Raw genomic sequence first — 22,158 nt, 5'->3', positions numbered from 1 at the left:
CAAAACAAATCCCACCTCAAATATTCAAGCTTTGAAGCCCAACTAAACAGAGTCCTGGTATAGTAACCCATTTCCACAGCTACAGGTGACACAGGTAGCCCAAAGTGACCCATGGTCACAATGACATTCTTGCACCCAGAAAGACAGAAGAGGTACATACTTCATGTTTGAAAACAATGCTGAACACTGTGATTAAAACTAAAGCAGGGCAAGTGCCAAGTTAAAAAAAAAAGTGAAATCAGGGGCATAACAGTAGTTGTATGGGCCCTCAAGCACAAATTCAAATTGAGCACCCAACTTTGAATACACCCTTCTCACATCCTTTCTCTTTTGGTTTATTTATTATTGGTATTTATAATATGTTCATCGCCATGGTATCTGACTGTCATCCAAAGTGACCACCCAAACCATGCCACCCCCTTCCCAGTCCTTGGTGGTTCTGCCCTCCAGTCCTCATTCTCACCACCAAGTCCCTGGTGACTTTGCCCTTCTCCTCACTTCCTTCCCGAAGTCCTTTGTGGTTTGGTCCCTCTCTCCAGCGCGGTGTCTCTGCCTCACCCTAAAGTAGTGATTGGCAAAAGAAGCTGCCATCATCTGCTACCTTCCTAGACAGATGGCTGTCTGCTGATTTAGGAGTTTTCTGAGGGAGCTTGGGATTGGGGAGGCAATGGTCACATAGATGTACTTGCTCCCTGAGAAGTGGGAATTAACTGTCTTAATAAAATGGGTTGGTTAGATGCCTATAACAAGTCATTAGCCACTTCTGCCATTTCCTGGTAGCAAGTGGAGCTTCCTGCAGTAAAGGAGGCACTTTTCCTCAAGTCTGCTGGTTCTCTGAAGGGTGACCCCATTGCTTAGAATCTGTCTCTTACTCCTGAGACTCCTGCAGACTCCGCTGGAATCATGAGTCCCCAGGCACTGTCACAGTATGATTTATCCCCATGAGGGAAGTTCAGAATTTTGGACATATGGGCTAAAATGCAACTCAGTTCAAATCAAAGACATCTAAGAGATCTTATCCCTCAGAACATCGCAGTTATACTAAGTATTTGGAATGGTTAACTATATGAAGACATTACTCCCAAACATGACATCAGAGATCCAATTAACGCAGGACAGACAGACATCATTTGTGTGTACAGATGCGCTGGGCAATGGGCTTCCAATTATGTAAAAACCTATATCCCCTGTGCCAATGCTAAGACCCACAGCCATGCAGGCATTGCAAGCAGTTCTGGTACTGTCATTTTAGTTCCTGGGGGGAAAGGTGTTACTTCACCGAGGATTAAGATCACTTTTTTCTACAGTTTGCCAAGAGGGAGAGGGAAATTTGTCTTATTTTATTTTTATATTTAAAATTAACTTTTGCATTAATTCAAATGTGGATCAGTAAGAGAGTTAAATGTAAATCAAGTTACCTTTCAACAATGTTTCTAGTTCCTCTCCTCATAGTGCTTTTTCTGAAGTTGTTTGTGTGAGAAGCAGACTTTCCCCATATCCCTCAGTCCCTTCGCCAGTTTCTTCTTTGTATGGAGAGCTCATAATCCTTTGTGATCTCTGTCATTGTAAAATCCCAGCCATTCCCACAGCAGCAGTCACTAACAGGAAACAATGAATTCTAAGAACGAGTAGGAAGGAAAAAAGGTCATTTTACAGGGAAAAGGCCCTGGCTTGGATAACATATGGATAACCACTTGACCAGCCTGGCACAAACAGGTGAATGGAGACTTGTTGTCCCTAAGAATATGCTAGTAGCTAGGGATTAAAAGTAAGGGGGAGTGTGTGAAAGCAAAATTCCCCTCTTCCTGGCTACAACAGTGGGAGATTTCTACTTCCTGTCCCTTTCCTGAGGTGAGAGAGCACCCCTTCCTCCTGCCTCTTCAGTGGCTGAAGAAATAAAGATTCCTCAGCTGGGAGGTTTTAAAGTGCAAGGATTAGAAGAATCTGGTGCCTGACTGAAGACCAGGGGACAGAGAAGGAAAGAAAGACAGCCTGCTACCCTCAGTTCTCCCCTACATGGACAAAGGAAGACCGCGGCACTGGCTCCCCCATTCTGTGCCAAATCAAGGGGAAACATGACCATGTTAGTGCCCTCTCCCCTTCTGGCACTCTCCAGTAACATGTAGGGGTGAGGAAGGGGTAAAAGCTAAAGGTGTTTGGAACACAAAGGATGTTCCCTATACACAATGCACTTTTGCAGGCCACACACCCAGCTTTGTTTGGATGACAATGGACTTGGGCAGGAACAACTGACTCCTTTCCAATTCATTTATTTCCTTTTCCCTATTGTTTTCCCTTTGCCATGTCCCATCACAAGATGATTCAATGTCATTTCATCACATGTTGTCAACATCCATGACAACACACAACCACCAGCACTGGTGAGCTCCCTCTCAATTTTGATGTACTTTAATCACTGCTTAAAAAGCATGAGATTATTGTTAGGGACTCTCAGATGGGTAAATAACAGTTGTAACATTATAGGACTGCACTCTGGCTTTCCTCCTGAAAGGAGCACTGGAGGGAGGATCAAAGCTCCAGAAGCCACGCAGAAATTCCTTGCAACTTTCTGCCTTTGTACAGCAGAAGAAAGCAGAGCGGCTAAGGTGGAGTGGCACACTTTGCATTGGCCCTTACAATTTCATCAAAAATAAGAAGTATGCCCTTCCCACAGTGCCTGCAGTTGGATGCCAGCAGGTGTACGGGGAAGGCAGGGCCCTGGCCACCTCCCCAATTTACTGCCGAGCACACTAGCCAGTTCCTTTGTAGTGTTTATGGAATGCTAGAGAAAGCATTCTGCCAGGGTACTGTGCAGTGTCAATAACGTAGGAGAAGAGGCTCCATGTGCCCTTTTCCCACCAGCATACTCGAGTAGGACTAGCCAGAATTTAGTCTATAGATTGCAGCTCACCACCTTGGGACGTTAATCTGAAAGTGTTATGTGCACATTCACAAAACATTTATGCAAAGTGTGTTAAACACAATTGTTCATGGGTCGCCACTAATAAACTTGATAATTCAATTAATAGCTGTTGTTCATTCATCAGTAATTATATAAATGGAATATTCCCATTTTGTCACATATTATATCCTCACCACTTAATTCATTCTAAGACCTGTTCTTTCAAGAGCACTATAACCTTCTCAAATGTAAAACTCATTTAATACATTATAGGGGAGCTGGAGGAGCCACTTATTAGTATAAGACTCCGTTTTCAATTGCTTATAACTTGGCCAAATTTTAACCATTTGGGCTGAAATTTTCCATGATGGGATCTGCCTTGTGCTGATTTTTGTTTAAATGGAAAACCTCAGCAAAAAAGTTCAGCTATTTCTGAGAACAAATCTTGGGAGGGGGGGGGGGGGGACGTCATTTTGCCCATGGTAAGAAATTCCTATTTTAACAGCTCTAGCATCCCTTTGATTTAGAGAAATTTGGCAGTGGAGTGGCCCTTGTATTGGGGATGTGTAGGGTGACCAGACGTCCCGATAAAATTGGGACCGTCCCGATATTTCGCTCCGCCGGCATTTTTTTTTTTTTGCTCTGCCGGTGGACGCCTCCTCCCCCCGGTGTCATCTGGTCACCCTAGGGATGTGCCTTGTGCTATTCCTGTGAAAATCCACTCAAATTTGGCCAAGTTATAAGCCTTTGGGAAAAAATCACAGTTCACACATGCTCAGTAGAGACTTCTTAGACTTTAGCAACTAAAATCTCTGATGATTCCATCCTCACTGATTATGCTTGGGCCTCTCTCAGCTGCCAGTGTGACTGGATTGCACATGCACCCTCTCTACAGACTGAATGAGCATGCTCAAGCCCTTAGCTACAGGAACGAAGCTGGACTTTCCCTGTGATGGCTGCTTCCAGCTACTCTGGACTTGGGCTGTGGACTAGAGCTTAGCACTGTAACTGAGATAAGGGAGTCTGTTCTTCCTGTCTCCTGAATGCACCCCAGACTGGACCCAGGAAGCACAGAGCAGTGGGGAAGAGACAGGACTGGGACAGGGACTATTTGCAGGGGACAGGATGAAAGCATCAAGCTTGGGGAAAATGGGCACAAGAGTGTGTGCCCACTAGATCACTCTCCCCTCCACAACCTAGAATGGAAACCTGGATTCCTGAGTCTCACCATTCCCCTGCTGTCAGCAAATCTTTGTGAAACCCACTAGCAAAGTGAGTGTCTCATCCCCATCTGCTGCTGGCCTGCATAGAGGATAACAAACTACTTCTGCTATGAGTTATTCCATTAACTCAAGTGGCAGAGGTCTGTGAAGTGGATTTAAGGTTCCAACCCTGCTGATGAACAATATGGATGTCGGTACGATGCTACATGATGGAATTTCTGTTTTTTTTAACATGGGAAATTACACACAAAAATCCTATTTTAAAAGAATATTATTAACGTTACAAAGCCAAACATTCATAATTTAGGAAATGCCCGAACTAAGGTTACTTGTGCAACCTTATAGATCCAAAGGCTAGAAGGGACCACTGTAATTGACTAGATTGACTTTCTGCACAACACATACCATAGAACTTTCCTGAATTAATTTCTATCTGAACTACAGCATATCTTTTAGAAAAACATTCAATTTTGATTTAAAAATTGCCAGTGATGGAGAATCCACCACAGGCTGAGAAAAAATGTACCAATGATTAATTATCCTCACTATTAAAATTTTGCACTTTATTTCTAATCTTTGTCTAGCCTCAACTTCCAACTCTTGGATCTTGCTATATCTTTCTCTGCTACACTGAAGAACCCGCATTATCAAAATTTTGTTCCCCACACAGGTACTTAGAGACTGTGATCAAGTAACCCCTTACCCTTCTCTTTGTTAAACTAAACAGATTGAGCTCCTGGAGTCTGTCACTCTAAGGCATGTATTTCAATCCTTCAATCATTCTTGTGGTTCTTCTCTGAACATTCTCCCATTTATCAACATCCTCTGGTATTGTGGACACCAGAACTGGAACAGTATTCCAGTAGTGGTTGCGACACGTGCCAAATATAGAAGTAATTTAATCTCTTGATACTCCTTAATTCAGCCCCTTTGTGCATATGTATTACAGTCTTTCATTACGTGATCACGTACTATTTTTTCCACAGGACCCCAGCCTCATTCAGTGCACCAGATTGATCTGCTCTGGGAATGAATCAAGCTTGTGTACTAAAAGAGGCTGTTGTCTTTATGACTCCTGCCTCATTTGTTTCACAAATTGGAAGGTATATAGTGAATGAGGCAGTGAATTGTAGGAAGAGAAAGGAGGGTCTCATGGTCAAGAAAATTCAAAGCTGCCCTGGAAAATTAGATTCTATACCTGCCTCTGTCACAGAGTTCCTGTGAGATGCCAGATGAGTTACTTAAATGAAATTTTTCATGTTAACTAATTGCGTGTTCCTTCTTTTCTGATGTGGATATCCGCAGATATAAATAGGTATCTTCCAGGGCTCTACTGGGAACTGAAGCAGCAAAAGCAGCATCCTGGTGGGCCGCCACTTGCAGGAGCCAGCACCCCGCACTGGCAGCTCCTCTGGAGTGGCTGTACTGCCCCCAGCCCTGCCTACTGGGGCAGGCAGCAGGCTCACTGGCAGCTGTCCCTGGTCATGCTAGTGCAATGGGTGGGGCTGGGGACAGAGCAGGGGGCAGTATAGCCATGCTGGAGGAGCTGCCAGTGCAGGGCATTGGCTCATGGGAGTGGCAGCCCGCCAGGCTGCTGCTTTCACCGCTGCGGTTCCCAATAGAGCCCAGCAGCACCACGGATACCGATTTATATCTATGTATAGGTTTATTCCTGAGGAGGTTGTGAAGGCTAGGACTATAACAGAGTTTAAAAGAGAACTGGATAAATTCATGGTGGTTAAGTCCATTAATGGCTATTAGCCAGGATGGGTAAGGAATGGTGTCCCTAGTCTCTGTCTGTCAGAGGGTGGAGATGGATGGCAGGGGAGAGATCACTTGATCATTGCCTGTTAGGTTCACTCCCTCTGGGGCACCTGGCATTGGCCACTGTCGGTAGACAGGATACTGGGCTAGATGGACCTTTGGTCTGACCCGGTACGGCCTTTCTTATGTTCTTATGTATACTTTTAATGCAATTTGATTTCATATTAATTTGATGCACATTTTATGTAATTTGATTTCTTATTAATCTGGTTTCATATAAATTTGATTTCATATTTTAACATAGATTAAGAAAACACATTGTTTTCCAGGTAACATGCTGGAATTTGTGCCAGTAGACATTGTTAACACAGTAGGAATTGTTGTGATATTTACCAATATGTAGGTGTAAATATTTTTGTAAAAATCCATTCCTTATTCTCACACAAAGCCACAGAAAATAAATATTGGGAGATAAGAGGAAGGTAAGCAGTGTTTAAGGGATCATAGCCATAGTAAAGCCACTACTCTTTCTGCCTGTGTTTTGAGAACATTTTCAAAACTTCTTGACTATCAGTGATAAAACACCAACAAACACCAGGAATTCTTCCTTTCAGCACATGCTGTTTAGTTTCCCTTTGCACTCCCAGGGGTAAATCAAGAGAAAAATTATCTTTTCAACATGAAATGCAAAGATGTGAAGAGATTCAATTCCTCAGAAAAGTGCTGCTTTCATACTACGTGCAGATGCACATGATTACTGATAATTGAAGATACTTGGTTTTAGCAAATCTGATAGATAGTAAAAGCTGTCTCTTAACAGAAAATTGTTGTGTGAGTAATAAACAGATGTTATATGAGCTGGAGTAATAGTCTCTGTGACACTATCCAGTGGCTCCATAAAGCGTTTGACCATGCGATCATCACATGTATTCAAGCACATATATTAAAACAATTGCACAAGTACTTTTTCTTCTTCTTTGTTTATTTTGTTTTCTTTTTTAAAAAAAGAACTTATATACACATATCAATGTGAAAAAAGATATGACTGACAGTTTATAGGCACAGATGAGGACACTGAGTATGATTCTCACAGTAACTGTACCAGTAGCTGTCTGTTTTGGTCCTGCAGTGAGAACGAGGCCAGATGAGCCTTGCATACATGCAAAGCCCCAGTGTTTTCAAGTGGTCTGTATGGTTCTGATAGCAGGTTCAGAATCTTAGTTTTCCTACACCAGCCTAAGGTTGACATTTTGCACATAGCAACAGAGAGTCCTGTGGCACCTTTAAGACTAACAGATGTATTGGAGCATGCCGACGAAGTGGACATTCACCCACGAAAGCTTATGCTCCAATACATCTGTTAGTCTTAAAGGTGCCACAGGACTTTCTGTTGCTTTTTACAGATCTAGACTAACACGGCTACCCCTCTGATATTTTGCACATAGACATGGATTTCTGGGTTGTGATTCATTCATTTTTAGACAAAGTATGATTCATTCTTAGAAGTAAAAATTAGGGTATTTGGGTTTTTCTTAAATATCAGAATCTAAAACTTGTTTTCCTTTAATTATGTAAAAAAGAAAATTAGGTTCCATCCTCCAAAGCCTTTCACTTCTGGGACGTTATTCATGTAAATGTGGAAGATCTTCAGGGTTTGCAAGATTCTTCTTCAAACAAATTTCAACACTGCAAAAGCGTGTGTGTGTGTGTGTGTGTGTGTGTGTGAGAGAGAGAGAGAGAGAGAGAGAGAGAGAGAGAGAGATATTATGTAGTGTGTTTGTGTGTTATGTGCATGAGCACTTGTGTGTATAATATTGCATTTATGTGGCATATCTGCATTTTATTCTAGATTGGCAATGAGAGATCAATATATAATTTTTACTGCTTCTCTCTTTCAGTATATAACTGGACTACAGAAAGGCTATTAAAATCATGATCCAAAGGGTTACAAAATGTAATCAGAAATTATCATTAAAAGGCAATTAAAATCTCAAGTCAAAGATTTAGTTTGTGCTGGTGTGAAGAATCTGAAATATCCACTTCGGGGAAACATTTCAGTGGTTAAAAAACCATGACCAAAGGACATACCACTCACAACCCATTTGGCTAATCAATGGTTCATTCATTCGTGTGTGTTACATGGAAACAAAAACATATTTGTGATGCTCTCTGTGAATTTGCTGGTGTCTCCTTTGCGCTTAGACTATCAGAGCATTCGTGTACACAATATTATCTGTTTATGAGAAACTGATTAGCACCACACACTCCCCTCTCCATTCATACTGTGCTGAATGATTAGCAAGGGAGGGAATAACATACAAGCTTTTGACCACTGTAATTGCCTTTGTATCCATGTAATTCAAATAATTTATTATCTTGCACGAGACTTTAATAGTATAAAACTTCCTTCCTGAAGATGAGGAGGGCGGAATTAATGTTTCAAAATTCCTGACTGTGAAAAATAAAATCAAGGTATGTGGGTTGTATTTGGGAAATAAAAGTTGTAACCTCATTTCATTCCATACTGAAAATCCTCCTCCGCAAAATGTACTGCCTGGCCTCAGCATCTCGCAGCCTCACATACCGTCTCCATCTCTTTACTACTTCTCTCAGCCAGAACAATAAGATTCATATAAATGAATCTGTGTATACAATGTAGTTGGATTATATGAAGGATATTCTAAATAACCTTCATGCTCAATGACCAGCTTACCCTACATTAGTCAACTAGTTTCAATACATACATCTGTTCCGGCTCAGACAGAACTTAGAAACATTTTTATGTAATTAATCACATTATTTATTACCTGCCTGACAGGTGAATTTTAATATTTCTCTCTTTCTACGTGTCTGAGAGACGGAGGACGCATGCGCTCACACTTGCTCACACAGGGAGTCAACCACAAGAATTACTTAAAAAGAGAGAGAGAGAGAGAGAGAGAGAGAGAGACATTCCCAGAAATCCAGTCAGAGATAAAAAGCAATAGGACAATTTCTGTGAATTTTAAATGATGACTAGTAACTCGGCACTGGTCACAGTCCCTGAAGCTATAGCACCCCCTGCCCTCCTAAGTTAAGAAACTGTAGCAGAAGATAAGTCGAGGAAAGTAGAGCAAGATGAGTCTTCAGTGTGACTCTCATCATGAAGTTCCTGTAGATGCAAAATGCTTTCTTTATAGTTGGAATCAATCATATGTAATTGTAAGCAGAATGTATTAAAGGCCCTGCATATTGAAGCCCAGTGGCCATTTCATAGATCCTATTGCACACAGAAGACTGTATTTCTATTCAATTTCCTGGCACTCATTAGGGTGCAATAATAGCTACACAAAGGGCAGAGGGAGGCTCTATAAATCTCCATGATGCACAAGACTAAAGGACAAATCCATATCGATACTTAGGGAAATGCAAGAAAAATTAAAGTGGTTTTGCTTTGTCAAGTGTGCTCTCATTTCTGTTTCAGTAACAGCAAGGTTGAAGAAAGAGTATAATATATAATAATAATACTAATAATAATAGTCACTGTCTCGCTACCAGTAGAGGATGTTGCAAAGGGGATCCAAAGAGCTGACAAGACAGCAGGAGGTAAGAAAGAAAAAGGGGATGAGTAGGATCTAAAATAGAAATCTTCACCTCGTATATAATGTGGTGCAGGAGTTTGGGAAAGAGCAATACAATATAAATAAGCTGTTCTTCAAACACAATCTGAAAGCTTTTAAAAAGCAAGCATCTCTTTAAAGAAAAAAAACATTCATATTGTAAAAGATAAGGGTACCAAATCCTTGAGGCATACACAGCCCAGTGGCCAATAACACTAGGATGATACTACTTTACACTTCCACAGAACCTTCCATATGAAGATTTCAAAGAGTTTTACCAATATGAACAAATTAAGCCTCACAACACACCTGTAAGGCACTATCCCTGTTCTAAAGATGGGGAAACCGAGGCACAGAAAGGTTAAGTGATTTCCCTGGAGTCACACAAGGAGTTTGTGGCAGAGTTGAAAATAGAGTCAAGGATAATGCAGCAGGAGTACTGAAGTGTCCATTACAGGGTAGGAATAAGGAAATCACTGGAAGTTATTGTGACCATTCCCAGTCACCCAATTCTGAGTCCTACACTTCAGCCACACCATCTTTTACCCTCCAGCAATACAGTGCTCACTTCACAAACACACAACTGGCCCCATATTGTTTCTTGATACCATTTTTCCACTTCATTTCACTTCTACGGAAGGAATTGGTGTATCCTCATTTCTTCCCTGTCCCCAATCTCATTATTTTTAGTTTTCCAATGTTGCTTACAGGGCAGGGAAACAGAATGATGGCTTGTGCCTCCCTTTTATTGATTTTATAACACTATGATACACTATTTTCCCCGCAGCAACATAAAATCTCCAATCACCTTTGCAAGTGACAAATTTCATAAAGTTGGATGAATCAGTTCAGATAAAATACACAGCCCTTTCCCCAGCCTGCATTCCACTTGTTGAAGAACTCATATCTACAAACCCAACCTACTTCTTGAGGGGGCAGAAAATTGGCTTTTCTTTACACAGTATTTCATTTTTGTACTTGGCTATACTTCCATGTTGCTATGATAGACTGCACAGGCACTGCAATATTGTTGTTTATTATCTGGTAAGTGCTATCTGTATGCTTTGTCCTGTACAAGGTACAAAAGAAGAGATATCCACTTCCCCAAGGAACATCCAGCCTAAAGGCTGTTTTCTCACTATTTCCACTCCAACTGCAAGCAGGTAATACTAGGAAAGCCCACAAGAACTGTGTTTGAGATTTCCAGCCCAATTTTTGTAGACTTAAGAGGTTTAGTTAAGTTTGGATATACTTACCTGAGGGGAACCTTAATGGTCACCTCGCTCTTACAATGACATATGATTTTGCAGATATGTTAAAGTACCAAGGGCTGCACAGGCAACTTGGCACTAGCCTGAGAACAGCACTTAACTTTCATACCAATCTACACAGAATTTTAGTTATATAAATGTACAGTTATTCTTTTGTTACAAAATGCTTTTAAGGGTACACAGCAGAAAACAAAGACAAAATGTGTTTTCCCAGGACTGCAAAGGAAGGAGTATCAAGGAGAAGACCAGCAGTGCTTCTCTGCCACCAGCTTCTTGGTGATTGGCTTTATCCTTGTGGTGGACAAATGCAACATGGAATGTAGGTGTGAGCCTTTTTCTGATGTTTCCTAGCAGAAAAGGTTTGTTCACAAATATCAGTACTTCTAGCGAGGTACTGATAGTAGTACACAAATAGCAGCCTTGTCAGACAGTTCTGTCACTAAGGCCTTGGCTACACTTACCCGCTAGTTCGGCGGCTGGCAATCGAACTTCTGGGTTCGACTTATCGCGTCTAGTCTGGACGCGATAAGTCAAACCCGGAAGTGCTCGCCGTCGACTGCGGTACTCCAGCTCGGCGAGAGGAGTACCGCGGAGTCGACGGGGGAGCCTGCCTGCCGAGTGTGGACCAAGGTAAGTTCGAACTAAGGTACTTCGAACTTCAGCTACGTTATTCACGTAGCTGAAGTTCCGTACCTTAGTTCGAATTAGGGGGGTAGTGTAGACCTGGTCTCAGAGATCCATCACTCAACAGCCTATAGCCACCCAAAATGTAGAGCTTCTGTACATCTTTGTGAACATGTGGCTTCAGAAAAAAGATTGGTAAATATACTGTTTGATTGAGGTGGAAATCATATACCACTTTGGAGAGAAACTTAGTTTGTAGCCTAAATTGCACTTTGTTCTTATAAAAAACATTTCCAAGATCAATTTCCAGGGCATGTGGCTCCCCCACATTCTTCTCACAGAAGTGATGGCTGTGAAAATGGCCACCTTCACCAAGAGGTGTAGCAATGAGCAAGAGGCTAACAGCTCAAAAAGGGGGCGACATCAGGGCTGATAACACTAAATTCAAATCCCATTGTGGGGTAAGGTCTCTGATAGGTGCAAACAATCTTTCTAGGCTTTTCAGGAACCTGGTAGTGATGGGGTTAGAAAATACAGTCCTACCCATAATACAGGGCTGAAACACAGAGATTGCAGCTTGATGGAGCTGACTGCCAAACCGGATTCTTTTTAAAGATTATAAATAGTCCAAAATCTTTTTGAATTGTAGACAGAGTAAAAGACACACCATGGCTAGCCACTTAGGTAGAGAAGCACTTCCTCTTACTAAGGTAAGTAGCCCTTGTGAATGGCTTCCATCTATTCAGCAGGGAATTCTGGACTGCTGCCAAACAGCGTGCCTCCTCTGGGCTTAGCCACTGAGGAACCAGGCCATGAGATTCAGTGACTGGGGATTCAGATGCAACACCTGCCCATGGGTCTGTGATAAAGGGTCTTTGATGAAAAGGAGAGGGGGAAGTTCACAGATGGGTAACTTGTGCAGGTTGTGAGTTCCATGGTTGTCTCACCCACACTGGTGTAAGAGGATCATTTCCCCTTGTTCTTGTTTCAGTTTAAGAATTACCACGGGGATAAGCAGCACTGCAGGACACACATACAGGAGGCTCCTGACCCATGGGAGGAGCAATGCATCCAAGATGGACCTTGAGTTGTGGCCCAGCCTTGAGCAAAATTGGGAATATTTCCTGTTCTGTTGGGATGAGAATAAGTCTGCTGCTGGGACTCCCCCTACTTGAAACACTAGTTTTAGAATAGCCATGTTGAGAGATTATTTGTGGTTAGAATGGAACGAGCTGCTCAGTCAGTCCACTAAACCATGGTGAGCCCCTGGTAGATATGATGCTATGAGAGTCAGGGAATTCTGTATGCAGCAATTCCAAGCCTGACTGCCCCCTGGAATAGGCTGTTTGATCTGGTGTCCCCTCTTCACTGACAAAAAGCAGCGATGTGGTGTTGTAGGTAAACACTGGATAGTCCTGCCCTGTATATGTGGCAGAAACTGGTGGCAGGCTCTAGTGATCGCATATAACCGTAAGATAATATATGTAGTCTAGCCTCTTGAGTGGCCCACAATCCCTGAGCTTGCAGGTTTCCTACATGCGCTCCCACCCAATGGTTGAAGCATCCATTACCAAAGTCAAGAGGGGAGAGCTGGGGAGAACAGGACTCCTGTGCAAACATTGTCTTTGTTAATCCACCAATCCAAGGATGATAGGATCTTGTCTGGGATAGACACTAGTCTGTCCAGGTGATGCACCTCAGGGCAATGCACGGACCTGACCCATGTCTGTAAACCTCTGAGATGCAGCCTGGCATATGGGGGAGGGGAGGAGTCAGGAATCCCCAATGACAGAAGCCACAGTGAGCTGTGCATGGTTACTCCCATCGACATGACTCTGGCAGCTGAGTCCACAGCATCCAGGGAAACCTGCAGAGCTGACCTTGCAACCACCTGACCTTCCACCATGAGGAACTGGAACTCGCCTTCAGACAGCCCTTTGGTAAACTTGGACATAGCATCCCAGTTTACATAATCATAATGGTTCACTATGCAGAACGGTAAACCCACAGTTGAATAAACTTTTCTACAAAGAAGGTTTCGTTTCTTTGCGTCCTTTTCTTTGGGAATCACTTTTTCTCTACCTTGTAGAGGTCTGCTCAGGCCTAATTTTAAAGCCCTAACAGGACCCGAATTCAACCTGGGGGGACCTGACCTGAGCCCGAGAAGGTTGAGTCATTTTCAGACCCAGACCAAACCAAACCCTTGTCATTGTCACCGCCTCACTGTACTGTACATACTGCTGAGTGAGAAGAAGCTGTGTCCCCTGATCCCACCAGCCACCTCTGCCTCGCCACACTTTGCACAATATTGAGTGAGAGGTGGGCCGTGTGCACCCACCAACACTGGCTGCCACCTTCGCAATTTGCCATATGGTGACAGACACTGCAACTTGTTGGTACACTGACTGCAATACACACAGTGCAGCAAGGTGGTGGTGGCCGGCAGGAGCAGGGCATGTGCCCAGTAGGAGCGGGACGTGCAGCCACCACTGCACAATCAGAGATGACCTGACCCAAGCCCTAGAAGGTCATGTCATTTTCAGACCCAATCCAACTTGAACCTGACACTTGTAGTTGCAGGACTCTATTATCTTGGTGGTATCCTTCATTTACTGCTGCTGCCACCACTAGGGAGTGTGGTGCAGGGTGCTGGTAAATCTGTTCATACCCCTGCAATGGAACTGGTACTTGCTTTCCATGCACTTTGCCACAGATGTGATGGACAATTGAGTTTGCCAGAAAGCTTTTATATGCTGCATGTGTTTCTTCATGTGTAGGGAGAGCAATTTTCCATTTCATAGCCAGGTGTAAAATGACTGAGTTTGTGGGACTTCTCCTGAACAAGTTCTACTTGTATCCCTAGGGATGTAGCCATCCTTTTCAGGAGGTCTTGATAGGATTTAAAATCATCTGACACTGGAGAAGACTTTTCCAATATCTGGGTCTCATCCAGCAATTATGTGTTCAGAGGAGGCAGGTTAGAACCTTTGTCAAGCTGGTCTAGAACTACCAATGTAGAAGGCCTGACCAAAGCAGGTAACAGGTTGTTGCAATCCTTGATACCCCGCAGGAGCTTGCTGCCAACATTGAGTGCCCAGTCAGTACCATGTGGAGAAAGTTCTCCCCTCAGAGATGTGTTTCATTAGTGTAATGGTTGCCTAATACCAACTTTGGACAGTCTGTTGCTACCAGGCAGGTAAACTTCCATTCTCAGGGATCCACTTCTTTACTGAAGTGGAGACAAAGACCTAGACACCAGAGGCATTGTCAATGTTACCCAGAAGGGCCTATGATGGGATAGTATCAGAAGCCAACTGTGCCTAGACTGGCAATCAATTCCTTCCATCTGCTCTTGTCAGGATAACTTCTATGAGAACAGAAATCCCAGAGAAAGCCCTGGATTCCCTAAAAATGAATATATAGGAGCCCACTTCAGACTGAGGAGTATGAGAACTCCCCAAACGCCAAGGTAGAGCAGTACCAGCCAGCAGCATCAGAAACCAGGACTGTAATCTATGGCAAGCCTGCAGTGCAAGTGGCAACATGGCTTGTTATCAGTACCATGTACTGAGGTGGAGCACTTACCAGTGGTCTCTGAGCTGGCATCAAGGTGATTGATGGAAGGAGTACCAGACCTGAGGTTGCTGGTGCCATAACAGACCCCATTATGGAGGCCAATGTGTGCACCACATGCAACAGTCCCAGCAGGACTCTGTCAGGCTGAATGATCAGTGAGGGTGGTACAAAAAGACTCAGCAGATATTTTGTGACTATCTAGGCCTTCTGGGTGGTTGGTACTGAAAAGGACCTTTGCCCCACTGTGAGCAGGGATGACAGCTCACTGTCTGCGCCAAGGAAGTAGTCAGCCTCAACAGTTCCCAGAATGGGAACCAGAGTCATTAGCTCTGCACTCAGAGAGCCACTACAATGCGGTACAGGGGAAGGGAGGGAATCCACACCTCTGAGCAATGCAGTTATACTGACCTAACTCCGGTGTAGACAGCGCTCTATCAACAGGAGGGCTCCTCAGGGAGGTGGAGTACCTAGGCCAGTGGGAGAAGCTCTCTCAGTGCAGGTAGCATCTTTGCTAGTGCTCAGCCTCTGGGAAGATTGGTTGCTGAGAAAATGATAACTATAAAACAACAGCCATCCTACCTGAATCACTGTAAGGCAATCAGTGCTGCATGGACACAGTGGAAGCCTTACGCCAGTTCAGGATGGTTAGTGTGGCTAGAGCTGGTTGGAGATTTTCTGACAGAAAATGTTGATTAATCAAACCTGAAATGTTTTACAACATTGTCTCAGGGTGACAACCTTCATCAAATTGCAGGCAGGATTCTGTCAGAACCCTGCCTGGTTTCCTGGCGGGCTGCTGGGAAGCCTGATCCAAAATCTGCAGCTATGGGGCAGCCCCAGCAAATGGGCTGTGCGCACATTACATGATAAAGTGATGCAGATTAAATGAGTCAAAGAGCAAGCAAAAAGGGTTTTTTTCCCCCTAAAACCTGAACCATTTGTATCAGTTTAAGACAATGAAGATTTTGGTTCAAATTCCTTTTGTAAAATCAAGTTTTCCTCTTCTGGTTACCAAGAAAAAGTGAACAGAGGTGCTGAAATCAACTGTACAAATTCTTCTACAAGCATTTTATTTTACTGATGCTTCCCAGAACATGCTAACATCCTGTGAAGTTAGTTGGCAATTTATAGGTGTACATTTTAGTTTGCCATTGAAATATAACAGTCATTGCAGGAGAAAGGGAACATTTATTCTTCAAGTCCCTCACAAAAAGCCTTGAACAGCAAATTAGAGTTATTAGAGTTTTCAGATACTATCTCTTAAAAAAAGAAACAGGCATAGAGCAAGCAGCTGTCACAAAGTAGGAGGTAACATCCGTGTTCTGATGTACAAAGAAGGGAGTAAGGTTCATGGTTTCAAGTGTATGAGTTTCAATGATTTTGCAAGAGCCCATAAACCCTGACAAAGCAGAACAGCTATTCCCTTACATTTTACATTTGGCTTCCACTTCCATGGTATATTTCTCAGTGTCCCACAATTTGCTTTTCCAGTACTGCAGGACCAATATTTTTTACAAAGTGGGAGAGAACAGATCTCTCTTTTTAGTGTAACCTCCAGCTTTTTTTTCCCAGCTAGTAATGTAATTAGTGCACCTGCACAGCTGTCTTACTTCTGCTATCATTACCCCAGGAGTTAGACTTTAAAAAGAAACATTTCATAGCTGTTAGTAACTTTGTGGTTTTGAGGCTCTTTGATGTCACTATCATTACAAAGTGCAGTCCCTTTTTCAATACAAGAGACTTCTTTCTAATGCTATCACCAGACACTGTGGATGAACCCATCGCCAAGAATAGTAACCTTGATAGCATAAAGTCGGCTTGTGTAACTCATACTTCAGGGTCAAAAATTTTGTAGGGAGAGAAAAGGAGAAGGGAGGAGGAGAAGTAGGAGGAGGGAGAGAGGTTGAAAAGGGAGGACAGGGGAGGAAGAGAGCCAAGCAGGGAAAGTATATGAGAAAGCAATGTGGGACTTGTAGACAGGATGAAGAAAAAAAGTATAAAGTAAAGAGAAGAGAGGGAAGTAAAAAGCAAGATAAAAGAGTAAGAGTGGTAATGAAAAAGCAACAAGATGGAACTAGAGCCCTGACCCAGCAAAGCACTTAGGTATGTGCTTAACTTCAACCATATTATTAAACCCACTGACGTTTACCATTAATTTAAAATTTTAGCATGTGCTTATGTGCTCTGCTGGCTAGCTAGGGACAAAGGAGAAAAGGGAAGAAGAGAAATAGAAGAAGGACCAATGATGTAGAGAAAAAAACAGTGGAAGGAGAGTAAAAATATAACTTGCTTTGTTATATAGCACCTTTGCTTTGTGGTTTGGAGGTATTGCAATGTACTGGCAGGTGGTAGGCCTGGGTTTATAGGACCATTAATTAAACGGCCAATGACACTTAGAAGAAGTGCATAGGCTCAGAGAGGAGGGGTGAAAGGCTGCAAGGACTCCAGAGACTATTGACACCTTAAAAGCACAGTATCTTGAGGGTAAAGGCTGCCCCACTCCTGTCACAGCCTTTGAGATTCTGCCTCACAAAATCTTAACTGAAAATGTAAGAAAAAATCATTGAATTAAATTGTTCATTTTGGCTTGAATAAAAACATTGCCATGTATATCTCAAACTGACTAACATGCATGCTAAATGACAGTATATTGAGTTGGGTGAGGTGCAGGTTATTTAATAACTTATTTACTATCTGGGAGAGGAAATAAACAGCACATCAATGACATTTGCAGAATAAGCTAAATTGAGTGGAGCAGTAAATTCCTGGAAAAACAGAGACATAATACCAGGGGCCCTTTAAAAATTGTGAACATAAGTAGAAAATAAAATAAGATTCAACTTGGAAAAATGCAGTTTTTGAACTCTGAATAGATGAACGGTTTGGAAGAAATGTACAGGTACAGAAACATTCTCTCAAGAAGCTAAATAGAACTTTACAGCATTAAGACTGAAATGGTCACTAACAGTATCTTCTCTTTGTACATCTTTAACTTTCCTGGGAAAAGCTCTTCTGCACCTCAGTTGGTCTTAAACTTCCTTTGGATTGTATTTCTCACTGCCCAACAGTTTACTCAATTAAGGGGAAAGGTCCCCCAGTCATCTCCATATACTTTCACCAGTTCCCATAGCTCCCTTGTTTTTTCTTCTCTCTCTGTCAGTGTTCCCTGTCCTAACCTGCTCTATTACTTTCCAGAATGGCACTGCTAATGAACATAATGAAAAACTGAACCAACAGCCCAGTTTGGAACAATATCTCCTATTGAACTTTCCTGTTGAGCAAAACTCTCTGTTTAACACTGTTTTAAATGTGTTTTTCAGGATGTGAACATCACTCTACTTTACATAAACACCAGGACTGAAACTATGACCTCATCCTTCCAATTTCCTACGCAAGCGAATACAGGGAAAAATCATTTTAAACATATATACTTAATGGATGGAGTAAGAAGGAAACTTTGTAAGCAGAAACACTGAAAGAGACATGATAAAGCAAATATGAAATTAATGATGTGTTTGCAATGTGATAAATGTGATCACAGCTACAAGAAAATGACAATATGATTTTAGGATCTATAGGCTACGGTATCATGTCACAAAGCAGAGCGGTAATAGTCTCTCTCTTGATATGATTCTACACCTATGGTAAGATTCTCACTGCCACTGGATCCTTTATATCAAATTTAAAGGCCAGAGAGAATGAGTGTTCTAACTGGTAAAGAACAAGTTGAAGAGGACACGTCACTGATACAGAACAATCTAGATCACTTGGTAAGCTGTGCGCAATATGTGTTTCAGTGTATCCAAATGTAAAGTCATACATTTAGAATCAAAGACTGCAGGCCATACTTAAGAATTGGGAACTCTATCATGACAAGCATGAACTTTGAAAAAGACTTGGAGGTCATGGTTGATAACCAGCAAAACATGAGCTCCCCGTGAGACACTGGCTAAAAAGTCTAATGCAATCCTTGGATGTATAAACAAGAGAATATTGAGCAGGAGTAGACAAATTATGTTACTTCTTTATTTGGCACTGGTGTGACCACTACTGGACTACTGTGTCCAGCTCTGGTGTCCATAGTACAAGAAAGACAGTGGATAAATTGGAGAGGGTTCAGAGAAGACCCATGAGAATGATTAAACAACTGGAAAACATGCTTTATTGTGAAAGACACAAGGAGATCTCTCTCTTAAGCTTAACAACAAGAATGTTAAGGATGATTTGATCACAGTCTATAAGTACCTATACAGAGAACAGAAATTTGATAACAGAGCTCTTCAATCTAACACATAAAGATATACTAAGATCCAATGGCAGGAAGTTGACGCTAGGCAATATCATAGTAGAAATAAGGTGCAAAATGTTATCAATGAGAACAATTTACCAAGGACTGTGGCGGATTCTCCATCACTGGCAATTTTTAAATCAAGATAGGAAGATTTTCTAAAAGATATGCTATAGTTCTAACATGAATTAACTCAGGAAGTTCTATGGCCTATGTTATACAGGAAGTTAGACAAGATAATCACAGTGGTCCTTTCTGGCCTCATAATCTATGAAAAAATGACCTTAAGAGCCCTATATCCACCAGGAAAGAATTCCCCTGGTACAGGCACTGCAGAAGACTGCTGTAAGCCTACCTTCCAAGCACCCTCTTGCAAGCCCCATCACAGGGTGTATGCAGGAGGCAAGAGCTCAGGTGGGAGGGATATGCCATATATGGGGCCGCAACACACAGTATTGTAGAGGCTCTGGACAGAGCTGCCACCCATAGAGAAGCCCAGAGAAGCTACCATAACGTAGACAGTCCTCCAGAGAGCTTTCTCGCTCGCTCGCGCTCTCTTATACTTTGTGTGTGTGTGTTATCATGAAAGGTGCTGAACCTAGGAGACAAAAGTTCTCTATCTACTAAACAGATGTGACATGAACTGTAGGAGTTCAAGCTTCCCATATTCACCTACCACTATCCCTCAGCTCTGACCTGGACTTATGTGAATGAGAATGTCATTCAGTTCCCAGGCCAGTTCAACCTTTGGCATCTTTGCAGAAGTTGCAAAAGTACAAATTGTGATGGTGGCATTTTCTGATGTGAATATCAATCTGGAGTGGGATCCCCAACAATTTCACAGGACTCACCAAGGTTCAAAATATGGTAGCAACTTTCAGTCCCAACAGACCTTGGCTAGATTTAAGCTATTTTTCTCTGGAAGAATGAGTGTTCAATATTCACTAAAGATGCCTACTCTTTCTTCTCTGTTTTGCTTTAGTTTTTTAACCCCCTGGCTATTTTACAAATCCAAAGCTTGGGTTCAAGGATGCTACATTGCCCCACAGCTAAAAACAGGAATTTGTTGATGACATCGTGTATTACATTGCCCAGGCCTAAAATCTCTGTCTTGAACATAATTAATTAATTGTCAGTGTTTTGTCTAGCTGTCAGTCATTTGAGACTTAGAAGGTCAAATGTGCTTGGTAGTTTCCTTGACAGAGCGTAGGATTTATCCATTAGGTACGAAAACAAAACCTTCATTATACATGATTTCTCTACCTTTTCATCAAAACACCACTTTGTTTCAATACATGGTACTTAAACCATTGCTTTCTTGAGTCCCTACTGATTTTGCACTTAGCTGTCTTTCTCTGTTACATTTCTAAAGGCTTCTCCTTGTAAAACAAGGGGTAGTGTATCTTTGATATTACTATGTTTTGAGAGAAAAAGCTCAAGGAAGAAAACGAAGTATTAAAAAAACAACCAAAACAACCCAGTGCTGTGACAACTGTCACTCCAGAAGGTAAAATGTGCATGTGCCCCTGCCCCCTTTAAAAACACAAAACAGTTTTTCTGCGCTGAACATACGGTAATATGAAAATGAAGGAATAATAAGGAATGTACTGTTGACAGGAAGACTATCCAAGAAAATGAGGTGCTAACAAAATAATAAAAATATATTTATTGGTGCCATTAATCCCCAGGTTCTTTAAAAGTTATATATAGAGGAATCACTGCATACACAAACACCACTGACATGCAGCAATGTCTGGCGCAGAGCACAGCAGCTGTTTAACAGTGCATAGCAACACAACACAACAGTTTAGAACAAGAAGTGAATCCAAGTGAAATGTATTTAATGGGAACTGAAAGGAGAATTTGAGCTGACACAATCTAACAATCCAAATTGTAAATTGGCCAGGATACTGATATTAAAACCCTTACTCTTGTGAAAAGCAACATGGGATTTTTACGGACCATGAGCAGTCAAGATCTCTGTTTTCTATCTCATCCACAAGTGGGATATAACAGCAGGACATCAGTGCCTATATTAAAAGGGCCCTTTACACAAAGCCAGAAATCGTTAACAGCAATAGAAATAGAATGATTTATTGGCAGGATAGGGATATTGCTTGGCAATGATCATGGAGAAACATATAGCAGAGCTCTCTGAGTTTTGTGGTATTCTTGGGGGGGATTAAGGAGTTGCTTAATTATAGTAATGTAACAAATAATTACATCAGAAACAGAATGCTGTGCATAGAGATGAGCCCAAAATCACTTACCTGAACTCCACCATCCCAAATTCATGGGTTCAGATGAAATGGGACCTGACTATAAGACACCCCGGTTTTAGTTTTGCAAAACAAAATCCCTACTACCTAGTTTGCAAAACCTAATCCAGTTTTGCCTACCTCTCTCAAAGATACAAATCTGAATAAAAACATAATCACGTATCCTGCACCCACACAAACTTTCAGGGGGCTGATAAAATTAAACACATATGTGAGCCACCATTGATTTTGGATTTGAAAAATTAAAATCCAACTAATGTGGACTTTCAAAACTGGCTCCAGTTGAGAACCTGTCTCTAGCTGCCCCTCTGGAAGGGCCTATTACTAAGGCTACGATTTAGTCATGGGCATTTTTAGTAAAAGTCACGGACAGGTCACAGAGAATAACCAAAAAGTCACGGCCAGTGACCTGTCCGTGACTTTTACTAAAAATACCCCTAATTAAATCTTAGATGCTGGGGGGGAGGGTGCTCCAGCAGACGCAGTCACTCCTTCAGGCGAGGGGCAGCCCAGAGCCCCACTGCCATTTCTCCGGGTCACGAGCAGTCCAGAGCCCCACCACCACTGCTGCTCCTTTGGGCAGGGGCAGCCTGGGGTGCCGCTAGGGTGACCAGATGTCTTGATTTTATGGG

At 42.2% G+C, this 22,158-nt stretch overlaps 1 protein-coding gene across 6 annotated transcripts in view; it reads right to left on the bottom strand.

Moving 5' to 3' along the window:
- Positions 1-22,158, bottom strand: part of ESR1 (estrogen receptor 1) — a 285,413-nt gene that overhangs the window by 220,027 nt on the left and 43,228 nt on the right. The window contains exon 2 of one of the 6 annotated variants that reach the window (XM_042846311.2): positions 1,419-1,618. The gene's annotated coding sequence lies outside the window, so the exon portion shown is untranslated. 6 annotated transcript variants of the gene reach the window in all.

This window comes from Chrysemys picta, chromosome 3 (genome assembly GCF_011386835.1).
Source record: "Chrysemys picta bellii isolate R12L10 chromosome 3, ASM1138683v2, whole genome shotgun sequence".
Classification (NCBI taxonomy): domain Eukaryota; kingdom Metazoa; phylum Chordata; order Testudines; family Emydidae; genus Chrysemys; species Chrysemys picta.
Note: the sequence above shows the minus strand (reverse complement) of the source record. Positions and strands in the feature narration are given on the sequence as shown.